Source organism: Hylobates moloch, unplaced genomic scaffold (assembly GCF_009828535.3).
Source record: "Hylobates moloch isolate HMO894 unplaced genomic scaffold, HMol_V3 SCAFFOLD_14, whole genome shotgun sequence".
Lineage (NCBI taxonomy): Eukaryota > Metazoa > Chordata > Mammalia > Primates > Hylobatidae > Hylobates > Hylobates moloch.
The window spans coordinates 22,278,689-22,302,121 of record NW_026652289.1 but is presented as its reverse complement, the minus strand read 5'-3'; the positions used below and the strand labels follow the sequence as shown (position 1 = coordinate 22,302,121).

The window sequence follows — 23,433 nt, the reverse complement described above, 5'->3', positions numbered from 1 at the left end:
TTTTTTATTGGTGGTGCTAATGGAGGTTTTCTAATTATATCTGTCTTCCACTCCTAAAGATTCTGATTTATAGGTCTAGGGGAGTGATCTCCTAGACCTATAATACTGTATTATAATATATTATATATATAAGTATATATAAATGCACATATATAATTGTATATGTATATATTATAAATTATATATTATAATATATAATAATATATTATATATTATAATATATAATAATATATTATATATTATAATATATAATAATATATTATATATTATATGAAAGTATAAGTGCACATATATAATTGTATATAGTAGAATTATATCTATTTTCAAGCAATTCTATACTTTTACTGTTTAAATAAACTTAATTTGATGCTGTAGAAAGAAATGTGGGTTAAACCTCAGTTGTTAAGTTAAACCTCAATTGTCAGGTGGATGCAAAGGTGGATTTGCTGAAACCTATTTGCATATGGAGTTCTATGGCCGAAATGTGTCCCCCAAGAAGCAAGTGTTGGAAACTTAATCCCCAATGCAATGCTAATGGGAATTTGGCCTAATGAAATATGTCTAGGTCATAAGAGCTCCACCTTCATAAATGGATTAGTACTACTTTTAAAAGGGTTTAAGTCTTTGAGTTTAATCACTTCTCTCATGTGTTCATTCTCCCTTGTCCTTCTTCTTTCTACCATGAGATGATGCAGCAAAGAAGGCCCTCACCAAATGTGGGCCTCTTGACCTTTACTCCCGACCTCCAAACTGTAAGAAGTAAATCTCTGGTTTTACTTCTTCTTTTTTTTTTTTTCCGTGTGCGTTTGGTTGGTTTGTTTAAGACGGGGTCTCACTTTGACGCCCAGACTGGAGTGCAGCGGCATAAACAAGGCCCACTACAGCCTCCACCTTCTGGGCTCAAGCGATCCTCCCACCTTAGCCCCCCAAGTAGTTAGGACTACAGGCATGTACACCACACCTTGCTAACTTTTGTATTTTTTAAGAAAACTGTTTCACCATGTTGCCCAGACTAGCCTTGAACTCGTGAGCTCAAGCCTTCCTCTGGCCTCTGCTTCCCAAAGTGTTGGGATTACAGGTGTGAGCTACTATGCCCTTACTGTTTGTTTGTTTGTTTGTTTAATAAATTAACCAGTCTCAGGTATACTATCACAGCACAAAATGGGCCGAGACAGAAAATTGGTACTGAACAATGAGGCTGTTGGTATGACAAATACCTAGATACACAGAACTTCTAGCCTCTAATGAATAGAACTTCTATTGGAACTTCTAGCCTCTAATGAATAGAAGCTAGAAGAATTTAGAGGAGCAGGCTAGAAAAAGCCTAGACACCCTAAATGAAACATTAAGGGTGATTCTGGTGAGAGCTCAGGAGAAGAGAAAAATTGTAAGAAATTTCTGGAATGTCTTAGATATTAAGTAGTAATGATCAGAATGCTGGTAGAAATACAGACAGGAAAGGGCATTCTAAAGAGGTTTCAGATGGAACCAAGGAACAAGGTATTGGAAACTGGAATAAAAGCCATCGTCATATAGTTGCAAGGAACTTGGTGAGATTGTGTCCCTGTCCTAGGGTGTTATGGAAGGCAGAATTTAAGAGTGATGAACAAGGATATCTGGTAGAAGAAATATCTACATAGCCAAGCATCCAAGGTGCTGCCTGGCCTCTTTTGTCCGGTTGAAGTAAAATGAGAGAAGAAAGACAGGATTTAAAGATGGAATTTATAATTGAAAGAAAATTAGAAATAATTTTGGAAATTTTTAGCATCGCCATGTCAAGAATGAAAAGGCGTATTTTGGATAACAAACTTTATGTATGGCCAAGCAATCCTTTGCCAAAGTGCCACAGATAGAAGAGATCCAGATAATATTCATCAAAACAATGAGGGAAAAAATCTCAAAGGCATTTCAGAAATCTTCAAGGCCTCTCGTCACAGGCCCAAAGCATGACCTTGAGGTCAGGGTTTCCAGAGAGGTGCCCATGGGACCTCAGCATTTGCTGCCCTGCACCACCTCCAGTGTCTGCTGACTGCATATTGGCACAATGCTCCTCAGTTGCCCTTGCCACAGCTCACCTGGGTCCAGGTGCAGCTTGGACAGGCACTCCAGAGGGTGCAGGCAGCGAGCCTTGATAGCATCAGAGTGTTGCTAATTCTGCAGGCACACAGAGTTTGGGAGCTGCAGGGCTTTGACAGTCTTCACTTAGATTTCTTGTTTTCTTTTTGTTAAGGCTACTCAAGTGAAGCAGTAGAAGTGGACAAGGAACAAAAAAACTGTAACTCATTGTAGTCAATTAGTTGTAAATAACCCTGCACTCAGACCAGCTGTCTCCGTCTAAATTTTAACATATGTTGCAGACAGCCTGGTGGCGTAGGCTGAAACTTGCCACAGGAGCAGAGCTGCCACAGAGAGTAGTGCATAGTGGATCCATGGGAACCAGGCCAACATAGTCTCCAATAGCCTCCTCCAGCACCTAATGGGGCTGTGGGAGTGGGACCAGCACTAAGACCTCAGAACTGTAGAGCTATGAGCATGCATTGACAGCCAGAGAGAGCCGCTGTCAGGAGATTCCAACTCAGAGAGAGCTGTGGCATGGGCTGAGCCATAAGGGTGAGCCTGCTTGAGGCTTTGGGGGCCAAACTCTCTCTGGAGTCTACCCAGAATGTGGGATATGTAGTCAAGGAAAATTATTCTGAAGACTTACGATTCAATCCTGTTTGGCCTATTGGATTTGGGACTTGCTTAGGACTAATTACCTCTTTCTTCTTGCTAATTTTCCCCTTTTGAAATGGGAACATGCTTTGCTATTGTATTTTTGAAAGTAGACAACTTGTTTTAATTTTACAGACTCACAGCTGGAGAGAATTTGTCTCAAGATGAATCATGTTTTGAATCTCTCTCATGTCAGATTTAGATAACTGTTTGGACTATGGACCTCTTAGTTGATACTGGAAAGTGTTAAGATTTTGGAGACTATTAAGGTGGAATAAATGTATGTTGCATGTGAGAAAGACATTAATTTTGGGGGCTGTGGTGGAGAGCTATGGCTTGAATGTGTCCCCTAAGAAGCATGTGTTGGAAACTTAATCCCCAATGCAACAGTGTTGGAAAGTTGGGCATAGGAAAAGATGTTTATGTCATAAGGGCTCCACCCACATGAATGCATTATTACTGATTGTTAAAAGGCTTGAGGCTGCAAGTTTGATCTCTCTCGTACATAAGCATGTGTGGTTTCTTGCTCTTCTGTCTTCCACGGTGGGATGGCTCAGTGAGAAGACTCTAACCAGAGGTAGGCCCCTTGACTTTGAACTTCCCAACCTCTAGAGCTGTAAGAAATAAATCACTGCTTTTTAAATAAATTATCCAGTTTCAGATATTCTTTTATAGCAGCAAAAAATGGACTATGACATGGAGCTTTAAGAGACATCTGATAAAAATAAAATTTAAGTGAAAAAGTGGGCAGATAGGATGAGAACCTGTCCCATGAAAAAACCCTGCGTAGTTATTAGGTGAGAGAAGAAATTCAGAACACCGTGTCTTCACTCTATATGTGTACATCCTAGATATGAAGAATTATAGATTAAAAAAACAAAATTACCATTTAATTATTTTGTATAACAAATGAGACACTACCATCACTTTTTGAGACACTTAAATCTATGTCAACCAAAAAGCAAAGTGCAATTTTTCTTCCCCATGCAACAGAACATCATGTAAACTCAGCCCTGTGAAGGCCCAGGCCATCTAATTACAGCATTGCAGCTATCACAACTAAGCCAAGTATCTCAGGAGACAAAAAGCCATCTGTTTCTAGCCACACAGTTAAGCCACACAGGTTTGCCCCATGCTGTTCTCGTGATAGTGACTACGTCTCATGAGATCTGGTGGTTTTATCAAGGGGAGTTCCCCTGCACCCAGTCTCTCTTGCCTGCTGCCATGTAAGATGTCCCTTTGCTCCCCCTTCTTCTTCCACCATGATTGGGAGGCCTTCCTAGCCATGTGGAACTGTGAGTCAATTAAACCTCTTTCCTTCATAAATTACCCACACTTGGGCATGTCTTTATTAGCCGTGTGAGAACAGACTAATACAATTGTCCTGTTGATATCACATGAAACCTTCATACATGTGATTCATATCAGTTTCTATTTCTTCCTGTTCTACTCCACAATATCCCATTCATCCACAGCCACTCTTCAACACATCTGCACACCTCTTTCAGGGACAGGAAAATTTTATCTGCTTTCTGCCACCATTTGCAGGCTGGAAGTAAGTGTAGGTTGTGGCAGTTGGATGTAGGAGCACCCTTATATGAGGAAAGGTTAATAAATATTTTCTTTTAGTAGTAATATTTTGTTTTATTCTCTCATGATTGAATCTATCATGTTGCCATGTTTACTTTGGTATGGCATGTTTTACCCTTGAGACATATATTCTCAGGAACTGGCTGTATCCACTGCTATATGCTGAAAGGATGGCACAGAAGGTTTACCTGAACATCATATTTCTCAAAGGGGATTAATTTAACTCTCTTACCCAAGAGTCTGCACACAAAGGAAAAGGGAGGGCCCAGGCCAACACACACTGTTCAGCCTTCTTCATTTTTACCAGTTTAAATAGCATCATTTAAATCTGGAGATGGGGTTAGGAGAAGATGAAAACAAGTACCTAAGCTGTAACTTCCTGCACACACACACACACACACACACTATATATATATATATATAAAATACATATATTATATATTATATATAAATACATCAATATATGTATATATGTGTATATATAAATATTTATATATATATTTGAATTAGCTTTTAAATTCATTTTATATTTCAGTGAATTTAAAAGCTAAGAACTTACCTTGTGTTTTCCTGTCTTCTTTGGTGTCATTCTAACACCTTCCCTGGGAGGTAGTTATCTGCCTTAATGATGGAATACAGGAAGATGGAGTGGAAACAATATCAGTAACTCTTCATCTCTCTCTCTCTCTCTCTGTCTCTCCTCTCTCTCTCTCACACACACACACACACACACACACACACACACACATCTCCATTCACACTTTACTTTCATAAATATTTTAAGGTCAATCTTGTCTCTGGTCCTGGAATATGAGACAAACACTAAATTTTCCTTTAGTTGTGATTGAACTCTAAGTTTACAGTTACTTTTGAATAATTTGTTTATATTATTTACCCTGAAACTTAAGTGAGCTTTACATAAGATAAAGAAGTCTCCAGAAATACCACCACTACATTTGGGCGTTTATGCCTAGAGCCAACTATAAGCAAAATCATTTCTATGTTATCTGACTCACTCTGAGGTTTACGGAAATTTTTTCTTCTACTTTTTTTTTTTTTTCTATATTATCAACTCACACCTGAAATGATGTGAAGGCACCCTATTTGAGAATGAAATTTCTTGAAGACTATTTTCCCACAGGATATTTCAACATGGAATCGTCTGAGCAACTATATGAATATAACTATTACTTTGAGTGATGAAATGCCTGATAGGAGAAAAAGTATCACAAAAATATAACCAGCAGAGAGAGAGACAAAGAGAGAGGGAGAAAACAACCCTGTCAAACATGAAAGCAACCCACATCCGAACAGTAAATCCAGATTTTGTTGAATGTAATTGTGGCCTCAATTGAAGTTGAACTCAGAATCCCTTACAACCCGTGAAGACAGAAGGTTGCCTTTATGAAGTATTTGTAAATACTTGGTAAAGCTAAAATTCATGTGAGTATTTTCTCAAAAGACAGAATTTCATCTAATAGCCATATGTTTTGGAAGACAAAACTACTAGTATCAGGATTGTCATTTTTATGTTGCCTTGTCATGAACCATAAGGGAAATTCTCTTGCTTACTACTGATTAAAATAAAAGTCCTTTAAGACTGTAAATTTCTCTAGTAGAATACATCTGTACTTTGAGGAAAAAAGAAGTATATTTACATTGTATAATAATTGTTTTGTTTGTTTGTTTGTTTGTTTTTTTTTACAGTGGAAGTACATTCTTTTTCCAAAGCGTGTTGTTTCAAGCTTCAAGCCTGGGACTGGAGTAAGTGTAACTAGATTAACTCTAACATTATTAGTTTTTATATTAAATTTTTAAAAATTAAACCTGTGTTTAATTCTTCTAATTTTATTTTTAATCAACCTATCCAAAAGATCTGTTTGAACATATGTTATGATTTTCTCATTTTTATCCTACAATCTTTATTCCTTATAGTTATTTTTATAATTTCTGAAGTGAACCTCCTTTCCCACTGGTCTTGCTGTCAGAATCCAACATCATGATAATTACAGAATGAGTATTCAATGCATACTTATTGGTGACAAAATTCAATGAGATAACATTGCCTCAACTTGTAGATAACTTAGTTTTCCTACCACTTTATTATGGTATTACTGTGGTAGATTTCACTGTGATTCTGACTTTAAATATAACTCAAATTAATAAATAGCATTTTATTTCCACTATTACTAGGTATTGACAATTTTTTTTTTACAGATTTTATTTACAACATCATCATTAATCAGTTTCTATATTTTTTTGAGGAGGAAGCCACGTTTATAAGTGCTTTGCAGCGAAAAACTATTAGAATCTATAAAAATTACCGCACCACAAGATTAGATTAGCTAGAAAGAGGTGATCTGGCACTGGAATGAGGCATAATGACATAACTATATTTCACAAAGAAGGTGTCTACTGGGGTGTTGCCTGGGGCTTCTTTAGCACTTTCTTTGATTCAAGAACAGCTTTTTTTCCCCTCTAGAAAGCAAAAACAGACATTTCATCATAGGGCTATGGGATATCAGTTGCAATTTACCTTTCCTAGAATTTCATTGTTGATGTTTCTGTATTCACCCTTTCAATTACATACATGTGGATTTAGATGTGTAAAATATGAATACAATTACATTAAATTAAATACATAACACACACGTACATGCACACACACATCCACATATACACACACAGGGGTGTATACCTTTACGTGAGATGCTTTCCAAAGACTAGCAGAACCTGTTTTTTTTTTAATTATTCAGTCATGTTTCATTTTACTTTTCTGTCATGAAGAAATTTGATTAACCTTGACATTGACCCTTCACATAATGAAGTTCAAGTTTTTGAACTTCAACTATAAAAACATATTTTAAGAATGAATAGCAGTGCTGAGACACTCATATCTTCCCAGTGGCTCTTCCTGGCTTTATTATGTGATAATTATCTGTTTCTTAGGTAAACTTCACTTTCTTTAGACAGGCTAAAGGATCATTTTTATTCTCTACACTTTTCTATCATGGTAGGAATAGGCTGAATAAGTGAATAAATGAGGTAATGAATAAAAGAATGTGCCTTAAGATCTCTGGGTTCAGCAAATGAATCAAGCTCAATTAGGACCAGCAAAAATGTTTTAGTTAACCAAAATAAAATTAGAGCAGAAAATTATCCAATTCAGAGAGTTTTTAATGTGTTCTTTACATTCGTTTGCTTTTTTTTTTTTTTTTGCATGCGTATATATGTGTTTGCTGTGTATATATGTGTTTGGTGTGTTTTTAATCATTTTGGGGCACACAGTGGTGGTATTCACTGACATGCGATTCCCAAAAAAGATGCATAAAATGAATGATGAATATAATTAAGTTGTTATTCTAACGAAGAAACGTCAACATTATTTATTTCAAAGTAAAATAAACATGTTTTCAAAGAGCATACACAAATACGATAATATTATTTTTGTATCAACAAATTGTTTTTCAAACAGTACATTTTTCCTGGTCATATCATAACTAATATAGACCTAATCACAGATGTATTTTTTTTTTTTTTTTTTTTGAGACGGAGTCTCGCTCTGTCACCCAGGCTGGAGTGCAGTGGCACAATCTCGGCTCACTGCAAGCTCCGCCTCCCGGGTTCACGCCATTCTCCTGCCTCAGCCTCTCCGAGTAGCTGGGACTACAGGCGCCCGCCACCACGCCCGGCTAATTTTTTGTATTTTTAGTAGAGACGGGGTTTCACCGTGGTCTCGATCTCCTGACCTCGTGATCCGCCCGCCTCGGCCTCCCAAAGTGCTGGGATTACAAGCGTGAGCCACCGCGCCCGGCCCTAATCACAGATGTATTTGAGAAAGGGTAGAAATTAAAATAAGACAATTTCCAAAAAAAAAAAAAAAAAACGGTAAACCTCAGTGATTCCTTTGTGTGTTTTCTTGTATCTGGTCCAATCAAATATCATGTTGATTTTCTGGTTTTCAGTCTGATTATACAGCTAACGCCCTGCCAGTAAATAAATGAATACAAGCACTCAGCATGGATATTTATGAGCAAATATCAAAAGTATTTGCATTTTGTTTTTATAAATCTGATTCAGAAAAATATAAATTGCCAAAATAAAAAGGGTCTAGATATACCTCTTCATTTGAAAGAAAGTATTACAAGTTTTGTTTTATAGTATTTTTCTGTTTAAAAAATATTATAAAAAATAAATTCCAAAAAAACCCATTATTTTATTTCATAAGAAAAGAGTAACTGCATCATTTTTACTAATGTTCATAAATGAGATTTTAAAACCAACAAATTATCCTTCATGTAAAATATTTTCATATAAATAAAAGTTTTTGTCATCAGTGCTTTGCTCCACTGAAATGGATATTTTTATATTTCTGATTTAAATTGGAAGTAATTTAATTAAATATTGAAAAAATAAGAAAGATAAAGAAGGACAGAAAGAGACAGAGACCGGATAATCAGGAAACAGGGAGAAAGAAGGCCACATAGGTAATTAGAGATATTTCTGACTGGGCTTGCTTATCCAAATGACAAGAATGATTTCAGCAATGGAATTCGAAGTGTTGACTGACTCAACTTCATAATTCATCTATTACTCTCCTAGAGGCCATTAGACTAGGAGTAAAATGACAAAGATATCTCTGTACTGATCAATCTTCAAATACTGTAGTGCCTATGTTTTCTTACCTAGGAGCTTTGTGCAAGGTTGACAGTTACAGGCATTCTCTATGGCAACCACAGACTACCTCGGTATATTGAAGAGCTCTCAAATTCCATTTTTATTTCCTTTCAGAGTCTCTAGTAAACCTGTTAACTCTGAAGAAGAGTTTAAACAAAGTTAGGTCTCCAAGTAAACTAAATTAGAAAAATATTTAATCCTCAAAGATTGAAGAGATGTCTAGGAAGTTTCCAATTACGCATGTTCCCAAATCATGAAACCTCTGATGTACCTGTAATATTTCCAGGTGCATGATGCACCTATTATCATGCATGTATGATTTTTCTGTTGATTATTGATGGAAGATGTGGATGTGTCTCACGCATCCTGCTTCTTCTATACATGCAAAACACTGTGAATGGAGAATGGAGAAATTTATTCTAGAATGCAGTGTGGTCATTCCCACAGGTGACTTTACAGAAATAAAATCTACCCTGATTTTCTCAGCAATGATCAAGCCAAATTTGAGGCATGTAAGCAGTCTTCAACATGAAACCTCCCTAAAACATCTTAATAAATGAAAATTCAGTATTTTCAGTGATTAGATGACAAACCATTTATTCTTTCTGCAAGTTCTTTCCAGGGTGTGTATGTGTGAGGGAAAGGTAGGTCTCTTTGGTATTTTCAGTTTAACAAATGGCAGTAATTATACTGTCTACAATTTTATTGAGAACAATGAAATGATTTTAATGGATGAACAAGCAAGAGCTTTGAGAGAAAAGTGATCACTTTACACACAGGATTTCCTTTAATCTTTCTAACATATGAATTAGCATTTTTGTCTACATTTTCGCATAATTTTATTTTCACGTAAAATGTAGATTGTTATTAACATTTTCACATAGCATTATGTTAATTCATATGGAAATTGAAATCTGGGAGTTTTAACTTCTTTTTTCTGTTTTCATTATATTTCAACATATTCAAAATTTTGGTTCATTGGTGCTTTGCCACTTTCATTAATAATTTCCTCTGGTACAAGAAAGAAACTTAGTAGGTAAAGGTGAGATAAACAGCAATAAAAATACAGGTTAAGAATAATTAAGAGTTGCCTAAGATCATCTAGTAACTAAGTACCTTGCTGGGTTTCTGAAACTAGACAAGCAGGCTTACATGCTAACACACATAAATTCTACATCATGTTGTTGTTAGCAAAATAAAAAGTGAGTAGACACAATGTTTATTTTATTTTAGGGCATATCTGCCATATTGCATATATTAAAATGTTATCTTAGAGTTGATAGGTCAAAAATTGACCTATTCATAGTGTGTGTGTGTGTGTGTGTGTGTGTGTGTGTGTGTGTGTGTGTATCTCATAGGAAAACCGGTGAATCAAATTGTGGCTCTCGAAGTTATGGAGAGTGAGAATGTATAACTCCCCCAAATCCCTTGCCTTTCTGGTAAGGTAACTGAGGCATATTCTACACTGACTCTCAGTGGCATCCAGAGGGATGAAGCCACGGAGCTGCTCTCGCGAGGACCCTGCTTATTAACACATCTCTCATGTTTCATCCCTTCCCTCTGCTACTTCCCACTCTTCTACCAGTGCTTCCCGGGATCCCTTCCTGAGCAAGCTATATACATTTTATATATATATATATAAATATATATACAGGTATATAGGTATGTATATAGGTATGTATATAAAATGAGTATTAAAATATATAGGGCTCCTCTTCAAGGCATTGAGAATCAAAATAACATAAAACCCCATTTGATAAAAAAGACATTAAGCAATTAGATTTTTCCTTTAAGTTGTAAACTGTTCTCTGTCAAAGGGAAAGTAGGAAACACTCACTTGCACTAAAACTAACATAGACTCTGAAACCTAATGTTATAGTCTCTTTTTGCTGACTACACAAGATAGTCATAAAAGAAAAAACAGAAAATATTAAATCCATGTAGCTAAACATAATATGCTTGGGGGTGGAGGGCAGAGAAAGAGCAGGAGGAGGACTGGTCATAAAAATAAGTAATGCCAAAGTGTGATTTTTGCTCCTAAGTGTCAAATATTCTAGGCTGTTTCCTGATATTTATTGTAAAAAAAATAGTGAATGTAAATATGTTGTTCAAGACCTGATTCTCATTAGGAAATGCAACACTCAAGCTACTTCATGATGATATGGAAGTAGCTTGCTCAGGAAGGGATCCTGGGAAGCACTGGTAGAAGCGTGGGAAGTAGCAGAGGGAAGGGATGGAATACAAGAGATGTGTTAATAAGCAGGGTCCTCGCGAGAGCAGCTCCGTGGCTTCATCCCTCTGGACGCCACGGAGAGTCTGTGTAGAATATGCCTCAGTTATCTTACCAGAAAGGGAAGGGATTTGGGGGACTTACACATTCTTACTCTCCATAATTTTGAGAGTCATAGTTTGATTCATCAGTTTTCCTACGATCAACACAAGCAGGGGCCCCAACAGCATCTGCCACAGAGACTGTCACCTTTTCCCTCCCATCACCTGATTCTCCCACATCTACCTGTCTCCAGCTGGGAATATACCTTGTGATGTAACGGAGAAGGATAATTTAATTGTAACAAACAAGGAAACTTTCTACAAAGAGCTTTTTGTTCTTTTACTTTTTTAAAAATAAATTGTATTGTGTATATTTAAGACATGCATGTTGCTATGTGACAGATAGATAATAGATAGATACTAAAATGGTTACTACAGTGAAGCAAATTGACATATCCATCATTTACATAGTTACCATTACCCATTTTTTGGCTTGTTTTTTGTGTTAAGAGCAACTAAAATCTACTTATTTAGCAGGAATCCCAAATATAGCACAGTTTTTTAAAAATCTATAGTCCTGGCTGGTCGCTGTGGCTCACTCTTGTTGTCCCAGCAATTTGGGAGGCCGAGGCATGTGGATTGCTTGAAGCCAGGAGTTCGACACCAACCTGGCCAACTTGGTGAAACTCCATTGTCTACTAAAATTACAAAAATCAGCAGGGCATGGTGGCACATGCCTATAATCCCCACTTCCAGGGAGGCTGAGGTGGGAGAATCACTTGAACCCAGGAGGTGGACGTTGCAGTGAGCCGAGATCACACCACTGCACTCCAGCCTGGGCGACAGAGTGTGACCCTGTCTCAAAAAACAAAAAACAAACAAACAAAAAAACTATAGTCCTCACATTGTACGTTAAATCTGTATATTTGTTCATTATACGTACCTGCTACCTTGTATCCTCTAATACATCTCCCTATTTCCCACCCCCTTTCACCTACTCCTGGTAACCGATTTTATTCTCTGTCTCTGTACATTTGACCTTTGTTTTTTATATATTCCATAGATAAATGAGAGCATACAATATTTTTCTTTCTGTGTTTGGCCTATTTGATTCATCTTTGTTAGGGCAAATAGCAGGATATCTTTTTTTTTTTTCATTGTATTCCATAGTATCCGTATACCTAAATGCTTTTATCAATTCATGCAACTAGAGACTCTTCTGTTGTTTTTGTATGTTGGCTACTATGAGTAATGATGCAATGGGCACAAGACTGCAGAAATTTTTATGAAAATTAAATTAAATTTTATTTTCTTTGGGTATAGACCCAGAAGAGGGATTACTGGGTCACATGTTAGTTCTATTTTTAATGTCTTCAAGAACCTCCATACTGTTTTCTATAATGATGAGGCCAATCTATATTCCCATTAAAAGTGTATGAGTCCCTTTTCTCCACACCATAAGAAACATTTGTTATCTTTTGACTTTTGATAATATCCATCCTAACAAGTGTGAGGTAGTATTCCTTAGTAGTGTGATTTACATTTCTCTGGTGATTAATGATGTTGAGTACCTTTTCATATGCTAGTGGATTCTTTTTATGTTTCTTTGAAGAAATGTTTATTATAGTCTTTTGCCTATTTTTAATTGATAATTTGTTTTTCCACTACTGAAATGTATGAGTTATTTATATATTTTGGATGATAACCCCTTAGCATATATATGGTTTGCAAATATTTTTTTCCCAATCCATAGGCTGAAGTTTCATTTTGACGATAGTTTCCTTTGATGTGCAGATTTTTAGTTTGATTTAGTAGTCTCATGTATTATGTTTGCTTTTTTAGTCTTAATTTTTGGTGTGATATTTTAAACAAAACAAAACATCCTCAAGACTAATATCCAGGACCCTTTCTTCTATGTTCTCTTCTCATAGTTTTATAGTATCAGGTCTTATGTTGAGATATTTTATCCAGGCCCAGTGGCATATTCAGTTGTTATACTGGAAGATTAGTCATTCAAACCCACTCACTTTTATGTATAAAAGTTGTTCATAAATAAAGTTTCTACCCGATTATTCTATCTTATAAAAATATAATAATTGAAGTTTATTTTAAATATGACTTAATCTTGTTGCACACGTTATTATTAAGGGGATCAAGTACATTGCTATTTGATGAATAACAGAAAGGAAAATGACTTTAAATATAGATAAACAACAACAAAGAATCTTAACTAAATAGCATATAAAACCTCAACTATTATATGCACACAGGTATGTAAATACCTATCAACACCCAAACACTGCTGACTCATTTTAGAAATATAATTTCAATGTAACATAAAACCGAATAAAAATAGATTAATATTATAGGAAGACTGAGCGTCATAGACAAGAACTCAATCCTAGATTACTTGAAAAATGTAGTATTATAAAAACAGTTGTATGATCTACAGAATGGTAGTTTGCCAATTGCTATTGTCTCTTCCAGAAATATTTGCCCTGATTGTATAGCAGCTTGTTTAAATCCAGGTATCCAGTGGTACTCAATTAGTGACTTTCAAACTCCTTGTATGTGATCCACTTTCACCAAAAATGGCCTATGTTTCCTACAGAGGATTATTCTCTAGTATTAGGTCCTCAGGTACTGGGTTTGCTTTATGAATACGGACCAAAAATGTTACATATTATTCATGATAAATTGGTTTTGTTTGTTTGGAAAGTTAAATGGTCAGAGAAACAAATGGCAGCATTCTTGCTTCCCAATCATTGTAAAATTTATCCAATAAGACAAGAACATCGTGGCCTTGCCTGTAAACTTCAATTATCAGTACACCAACATTGGACCAACCCCCAGAGAGACCAAATATTTTACACTGACACGTACTCCTCTTCTGGCAATCAGTTTTGGCTGACATAATGAAATACAGTTAATCCCTGAACACGTGGAACCACAGCAGTTAACTTGCTCAATCATGCCTGTAACAATTCAATTAGCAAATCCCCATGGACATTCTGTACCTCAGAAGAATTATCCAGGGATATTTTTACTATGCCTGTTTTCTAATCACACTGGCAAATCTAACTGTTTGTACAAGAGAATATCATTGCCCTTGCCAAGAGGAAGGGTCAAATTTATTAACAATCCCATATGTCTACATTCATAAATTGTTATTTCATGTATGTGATAGTGATTATGGTTAAGCAAAGGCTTTAAATCTTTGCTAGAGGGTAATAGTCAAGATCGTATTCTTTTTGTCTACTCATCCCAGAATGAATCTGGCAGAAATTGCAAACAATTACCAAGTCAGAAATAATCCAGATTTATAAATTAAGAAATGAGAGTCCACAGAAAGGTTAATATCAACCTAATTATTCACAAAAGTCTAAGGTAACAAGTCAGTAAGTCAATGACTCACTGTGGTCTAAGCACATGAAAACGGATACACAAAATGGAGGGTTAGTTTCAAAACAGTGCAGAGCCCAATAATATAGTTCAAAGCCTTCAAAACTATATAAGAAAAGGCTATTACCTGCAGCATTTATTTTTCCTGTTGACTAAACCCTATTGCAGAAATTAAAATAGGTCTGTTTAATTTGTATTGCTGCTTTAAGAAAATAAATAACAACGTTAGAGACTAGTATTATTGGATATATATTGTTCATTAGCACAAGAAAGAATAGTTATTTCACACAAAATTGATCCATTTCACAAATTTTTTTTTAATAGAAAGAGTAATTTAAGTTTCTGTTATCAATTTAGTATCCCACAACATTTCTGACTTTTATAAACAATAAAATTATGTGTGTTCTTGTCACCCATTTATTTATCTTTCCCATATTTCCCTGTGGGCAAAACATGTCTAGAGAGAAAGAAACCGCCACAATCAGAGTGGAGCTCGAAGAAAGGAGCAACTTTTCTTTTATTCTGGATACTGTTAAGTCCTTAATTTTTAATTTTACTACCTTTAAAAAGCAAATATTTTATCTGATAAACAGACTGCTAATAGACATAAAGAGCCAGATTTCTAACTATCTGGTATTTCAAAATTTACTTCAAACATGTTCCCCAAATTCTTCATTTAGAGAACAAACTCAAGCATCATTTATACCTGCATGTTAAGAGATGAAATTAGAAACAATGTGACTCATATTATGTGGCTAAATTATTTTGGAGTGGAAATTACTTTAAACTCTAATTTCTTCTAATCAAATAGCCCATTGCTTTGGCAGAGCACTCCATGCCATTTAATTTTCTTTCTTAGTGTTTTAAGATACCATTGTTCTCTGACTTTCATTATCAAAGGAAATGTCTACCTTTCCCAAACTCTTACAGAATGATAAGAAGATACTCCTCATTTTGAACATTTTCTCCTGAGTCACAGGCCCTGCTTGACATTCTTCAAGGGCCCGGTGAATCTCCTCTGTTTACATGTGTGTGTGCTGTGTGTATGGGGTTGGAGGTGGGTAAGATGAACAGAGAGAGTGGGAGAGACAGAAATCTTCCCTAAGCATCTTTATCTGCAAATAATTATTCTTCTAAACCCTTTGTCACCTTCACTGCTTATTAAGCTTCATAGTACATAAAATTTCAAGCTGGCTGTGTGTGTGTGTGTGTCTGTGTGAGAGAGAGAGAGAGACAGAGTGTGTGTACGTGTGTTTAATAATTCACTTTCTACATATATTTTGTTATTACTACCAGATTCAACTTTTAACTTTTCTTACATTCTTAGGTTGTTCGAACAGCAGTTAGCACCATGAGTTTTTTTTATCATAGGTGCTTGGTAAATATGAATCAATTGAGTAATTTTTAGGAATGGCAATGTTTCTATCTGACTGTCACAAGCCCCTACTCTCATTTTTTCCATTTATGAAAAGAGATATTTAAGTAAGTGTCTTGTCGATCCCACCACACTGGTAACAGAGGACCCCATAACATCAGCTGCATCATTCAGCACACTCAGGCATTATTTTCAAATAGCATCATAAAATATGCATTCATGCTCCAGGTTGTCCAGATAAGTAGTGGGATTGGAGGCTTATATGGATAGCACAGTTTGAAGGATTGGGACAAGTTCCCTGAGGAAGAATAAAGCTGAAAGTTGTAGATAATCAAAGATGAAAATGAAAATCCTTAGTGTTAACATTTCTAAAATCAAATCTTTGCATCGCTGGTACTTTGGGCATGTGAGTTTTCACATAATTTTTGTTTACTAAGTGAATTGGTGATTCGATTAGTTATTACTAACCTGATCATTAGTTATTACTAACCTAACCATTATTACTGCATAAAGTTTATGCACTAATTTGAGGACACATTCCTAGTACAGCTTTTTAAAAAATGTTTTACCATTTTATTTTGAAAGGATTTTAGACTTACAACAAAGTTGTAATAATATTACAGAAAGTGCTTGAATGGCATTAATCCGTCTTCCTCTCATGTTAATATCACATGTAAGAATTGTAAACCTAAGAAATGAGCGATGGTACAATACTATCCTCTAAACCATAAACATATTTGGATTCCATTACGATTTTCACTAATATGATTTTCTGACCCAGAATTTAATCCAGGATCACACAATACATTTAACGGTAATGTCTCTCATTTTCTTCAACTTGTGATAGTTTTTTGGTTCTTTTTTTTATTACTTTGACACATTTAAAAAATACTGATCAGGTAAGTTTGGAATATCTCTCATTTTTTATTTGTGTGATATTTTATTATCATTAGTTTGAGGTTATTCATTTTTGGCAAATAATGTTTATTCTTCTCCTCTTAGCGTATCATATCAGATGGTAACTGATTTTGATATGCCTTATCTTTGGTAACCCATATTGCTTGGTTAAGATAGTGACTGCTAGATTTCTTCATCCTAAATATGTTATTCTGACTTTTGTATTTTGAAGAAATGCGATATTCTATTCCTTCTTAAAGTTTTACCCACTGATTTTAGATCTATTGCTACATTTTGCCTTATAATTATTACTACTGTTGATGTTCACCTAGTGGTGATTCTATTTTTCCCTCATCTCTTCTACATTGATTAGCTGAAATTATTCTGTAAAACAAACAAACAAAGACAAAAAAATCTTTTTTATACCTATATTTTTTCTATTCTCATGCTGCTAATAAACACATACCTGAGACTGGGTGATTTATAAAGTAAAGAAGCTTAATTGACTCACAGTTCCACATGGCTTGGGAGGCCTCAGAATCATGGAAAAGCAAGAAATGCCTTACATGGTGGCTGGCAAGACAGAGGTTGTGTATGGGAGCTCCCATTTATAAAACCATCAGATCTTGTGAGACTGATCTACTACCACAAGAACAATACGGGGGAAACTGCCCCCATGATTCAATTATCTCCACCTGGCTCCACCCTCGACACTTGGGGATTATTACAATTTAAGGTGAGATTTGGGTGGGGACACTGCCAAACCCTATCAATATCAATTTAGTTATTTATTCCAGAAAATAAAGTCTGACCTCTATTTTGATGTATATCACTGACTTCTTTTTGGGCCTCACCTCCCTTCTCCTGTGGCTTCACATATAGACAGGCAGATAAGAAGGCTCATGAGCTTGCACTTCCTGGAGAATCAAATCTTCTCTGTGGGAACTTTTTCTCAGTCTCACACCTTAGTATCATAATGACATAAGAGAGGCTAACTTTAATACCCATAAAATCTTAACATACATATTATAAAGCTGAAAACATGGTAGAGAAACACCATATTGTAGTAGCCTGTCCAGTTTTCTTGAATCAATTATTTATACATTTATTTCATAAAATATAATGCATTTATTTATTTTCTTTTTAAATAGTTTTTATTTTTAATTATTATGGATACATAATAGTTGTACATATTTATGGGGCACATGAAACATTTTGTTAGATACCCACTGAGAATTTTATTTGAATTTTTAACCCCATTACTTACATATACAGAAGATCTTCCAATAATGTGGTTTCATTCAACATTGTTTAATTATAACATTGATAAGAAAAAACTTGATTCCTGATGGCTAAGGTCACTATCTTTGTGGAGTTTGCATGTTTTCTTTATGTCTTTGTAAGTTTTCTCTGGATTCTCCAGTTTCCTCCTACATCAAAAAGATGTGCTCTTTAGGCAAATTAGTTTGTTTAAATTTTCCCCCTCTGAGTGTGTGAGTGTGCCTGGAAATGGAATGGCCAGTGTTGGTTTCCGGCTTGTTCCCAGAGCAGTCATGATAGGCTTCAGCAATTTGCCACCCTAAACTGGAATAATCACATGAAAAAAAGAATAGAATGGATGAATACAATTTATTTCCAAGTAAGTATTTTTAAGGCATACAATATGTGATGGTTTATATGAGTGTCAACTTGATTGGATTGAAGGATGCAAAGTATTGATCCTGGGTGTATCTTGAGGGTGTTGCCAAAGGAGATTAACATTTGAGTCCGAAGGCTGGGGAAGGCAGATCCACCCTTAATCTGGGTGGGCAAAATCTAATCAGCTGCCCATGCAGGCAGAATAAAAAGAAGAACAAAACGAAGAATGTGAAAAGACTAGACTGGCTTAGCTTCCCAACCTACATCTTCTCCTGTGCTGGGTGTTTCCTGACCTCAAACATCAGACTCCAAGTTCTTCAGCTTTGGGACTTGGACTGGTTTCTTGCAGTTGGCCCATTATGGGACTTTGTGATCGTGTGAGTTAATACTCCTTAATAAACACTTAATAAACTCCTATATATATATATATATATATATGTATATCCTATTAGTTCTGTTCCTCAAGAGAACCCTGACTAATACACAATACTTATACAAATGCATAATAAACAATGTGGTATAAAAGCTCTCCACAAGCCCACCGTATTTGTCCTTGTTTTTGAACTGCCCAGTGATAGGAGGTGTTCCTTATGATTTTCCTTAGCAAATATTTATTCCTTGATCTAACTGATAGCCACTACAACCACCATCACTCACTTACTCACCAAAAATTTGGTAAATAATACCAACTAAAGAAAAAATCAAGTTTGTAAGTTATTAAAATAAGTTTTATTGGAAGTGTTACTGTGGACTGTAGACTGAAGCCTCTAGCCTGGAAACAGCCCTTTCAAGAGATTCTTCCAGACTGTTCTGCCACAGTGTTTCAGCCTCCTGCATATATACAGGTGGTGGAGGTTCAGTAAATGCAATATGATACAGAACTTGCTCTGAAGTTATAATACAGCAGAATCACAGCAAGGTTTGGGTCTGTTATAGATTACAGAGACATAACCACTCACCAAATCAGACATTATGTTGTGTGTAGGAAAAGGCAAGGACTAGGGTTACTTATTTTATAAGGAATATATTTATTAAGGCAAGAGGTGCATGGAATTGTGTGTTGAATCCTGTTTTATCTTCAAAGTATGTTTTCAGAGAGCTGCACATTGTCTCAAATTCAGGAGATTTACAAAATTTTGTAAGCAGCAATAAGCAAATATGGTTTCTACATTTGTTACATTGTCTCACAAGTTTCTCCTTTTGCTCATGAATTAATCCCCCAGTTATATTTACAAAACCAACATTGATTGTGCCAAATAGCTAGGAAGGCTGTTTTCTAGGAAGGTTCATAGTCTTCAGTTGCAGTTGTAAGGAAGGAGGACCAGGTGCGTATTTGCCTATTCATTGGAAAACATGCTTCAAATCACACATCTATTTTGATTAGAATGACCTTTTTTCCCCCGATGTTGTCATTTCTGCACCCAAAATGACAACTCAACAGGACTATTGCAAGGATACTACAGATTATACATAGAAGTACATACTTAGTATCATCAAAATTACATATTGGAAAAAATACATGATAACCGGAACATATATTTGTATTTTTTATTAGTTGTACTGTTTACCCCTTTTTATATCCATACTTATGAGAGATTTCCCCATAAAAATAAATTTGGACTAAAAGAAATTGTAAATATTTTTAGAGAAAAATTCAAACCAAAACTCTGGATAACAAAACCTTAGAATAGCCACAGTTAAAATTTGATGAAAGTCTTCAATTGACAAGGAAATTGGTTATTTCTATCACATGCAGCATTTTAAGATAACCAGAATCATGAATGAGAGCGTCACATCAAGACCAACACATGTTTAAAATGTTTTATAAATTTTTTAAAATATTTACATTAATAGCATATCTATATAACTATAATTTTAGAAACAGTTTAGCATAGCCATTAAGATTATAACTAACATTTGAATTTTATGACTTTATATAATTTGGGGACATTTATATCAATTACATACCCGTAAATCTAACTGAAAGACCTAGTATAATTTATTATTTGATAATATTTCTCATACAATTTACCAAGTAAGTCTAATCATTTAATCCAAAAAGACATACTTTAGAATTTTGATGCTGGGGAAACCTTCAAAAGATGCCAAAAGATTTAAAATGTTTGATGAAACACAATCACAGGTCACAGTATAAAAAAAAAAAGTCAATTATTTAAACAGAGTCCAGAGTGGTAATCAAAATACTTCAAAAGCAATTGAGAAAGTTACATAGATGTAAAAGATGTGAAAACCTTAAGCCCTTTAAAGCTCAGTTTTCTAATTAATCAAAAACCTAATAAAGGCAACAGAGGAAATTATTTTGATAAAACATGAAATCTTTGTTTTTAGGCCAGTTACCAAGAGGAAAAGAAAAACCTGAAGTGTAATTTTATCTGCTTTATATAATATTATATATATTATATAGATTATATATAGATTATATAGATTATATATACATAATAACGCTGCTGTTCATTGTATACAAGGCAGGGGGGCAGGGTAAGGAGGAAAAACTTTCGTTTGTTGTTTTGAGGTGGACTGGACAAACAAGCATTTATTGTTAAATTATTTACACTTAATTGTAATACATTATGTATTTCAAAGTTATAGGCAAATCACCAATATGTATTTCTAGATATCTGTGTTAAATGAGTTTGCTTGAAAGGAGACATCATTTAGAGTAAGTTTTATTATTATTATAGACAAGAACAAATGCAAGTGGAGGCTATCAAAATAAGCTACGTTAGGCTGGGGTGCGGCAACTCACGCCTGTAATTCCAGCACTTTGGGAGGCCAAGGCGGGTGGATCACCTGAGGTCAGGAGTTCGAGACCAGCCTGGCCAACATGGTGAAACCCTCTCTCCACTAAAAATACAAAAAACTTAGCCAGGCATGGTAATCCCAGCTACTCGGGAGGCTGAGGCAGGGGAATTGGTTGAACTCGGGAGGTGGAGGTTGCAGTGAGCCGAGATCGTGCCACTGCACTGCAGCCTGGGTAACAGAACGGGACTCGGTCTCAAAAAAAAAAAAAAAAAGCCAAATTAAAAGTGAACAGTCAATAAAACTGTGAAAAAATATACAAGCAGATGTCATAAATCATAAATTCATAAATAAATATATATTCTTGAGTTTGATCTAATATTTGAAAAGACTGCAGTATATTACTCATAACTGCTTATACTGTGTAACTGAGTGAAAATAATATAAAGGCAAGGATGTTTGACATAAGGACATTTTTATTTGAGTGATTTCTCTAGAGATTAATATTTCACAAGTATAGAACTAATATATATTTATTTGTGATGCAATATACATTTTATATAGCAGTAATGATAAATTAAAATCTTAGCTAATACCATTTCAGCAAGGCAAGAACAATATCCATGAATCTTTTATTATTTCATAATTAAATGCCAGATCAAGAAAATCAGTGAAAAATGAGCCTTAAGCCTGATGGCTCATGCCTCTAATCCCAGCATTTTGGGACGCCGAGGCAGGCGGATCACAAGGTCAAGAGATCAAGACCATCCTGGCCAACATGCTGAAACCCCGTCTCTACCAAAAATACAAAAATTAGCTGGGCGTGGTGGCAGGCACCTATAGTCCCAGCTACTCAGGAGGCTGAGTCAGGAGAATCGCTTGAACCCGGGAGGCAGAGGTTGCAGTGAGCCGAGATCAAGTCATTGCACTCCAGTCTGGCAACAAAACAAGACTCGTCTCAAAAAAATGGCTCAAATAAGAATATTTTACATGAATCTATTTAATTTCTCTAAACTCATACCTTATATCTCTATAGTATTCCCAAACAACACCAGCAAATTTCAGTTTTTCATTATAATACTTTCACGTGTATAATGGTAAGGTAATGTCTAAATTTGAAGAAAAAAGAAAATAAATTACAATATCACAATAGTATAAAGAATAGTGTTATCTATGGGTATGTTTTATATGTTTTCATGTATGTGGAGAGGTTAATAGATATGTATAGGAGTTTACATTTTATTTTTAAAATAATCTCCTATCTCTATAACGCTACCTCTACCCACACCCACACCTCTCGTCTCCTTATTTCAGAGCTAGCTCATAATACAGACCTGAGGATGATTGTCTGAGAATTTTGCGTGTCCATCTTTTAAGTAGCAGGTAGCCTGGCCCTTAAACTCTCTCCAGTTTTATAGGCGGAAGCACATGGATGCCTGAATCCTATCAATGGGCATGGTTTTTGAGTCTAAATTCTTTAATATTAAAGATTTATACTAAAGTGCACGTCCAGGGAAGATACCAGCAGAGATGGCTTCAGACAAAATCATTTCAATTACTTATTTGGTCTTCTTATATTTACACAGAAGCCCAGCAGAACAGCTGCTTCTAAACCAGTTTCAATTACCTCTTGATCTCTCATGCTAATTCACACCTGGTTGTTAAGTGTAGTTAGCCTCTTTTATTAAAATTTAAAATTTCACATTTTGTTTAGCACGATTTGAGGATTAACAATTGGCATTTGCAACTGCGAAATTACAGTATTGACTTAATCAGAAGTTTACATGACAAATACGTTTTTAAAAATGTTTTTGTCAGCATTCTTGGTTAAAGCAATCAGGATTTTCAAGCACTGACAGCAAGACAGTAGATACTGCACATTGGTGAGGAGTTCTGATAAGAAAGAAATAAACTAGGTCACAAATATGAAGGAGAATGGCAGAGATAAAAATGAAACTGATAAACATAGATTGAATAGAAAGAAGTAAAAAAAAATTCTTAGCAGAAATTCTTCTCCTTTTTAAAAAATCATGGTTTTCAGCAGAAAGCAAAGGGAGAGAAATTAAGATCTCTGGAAAAGGTCGATAACCCAATTAGGAACTGCCTGTCTT

The 23,433-nt window shown here is 35.3% G+C and overlaps 1 long non-coding RNA gene across 1 annotated transcript in view; it reads left to right on the top strand.

The window, feature by feature from the left end:
• Window positions 1-23,433, top strand: part of LOC131381176 (uncharacterized) — a 62,772-nt gene that overhangs the window by 5,451 nt on the left and 33,888 nt on the right. The window contains exon 2 of the long non-coding RNA XR_009209719.1: window positions 6,010-6,066. This is a non-coding gene — a long non-coding RNA (uncharacterized LOC131381176). The remainder of the gene's footprint in view (window positions 1-6,009; window positions 6,067-23,433) is intronic.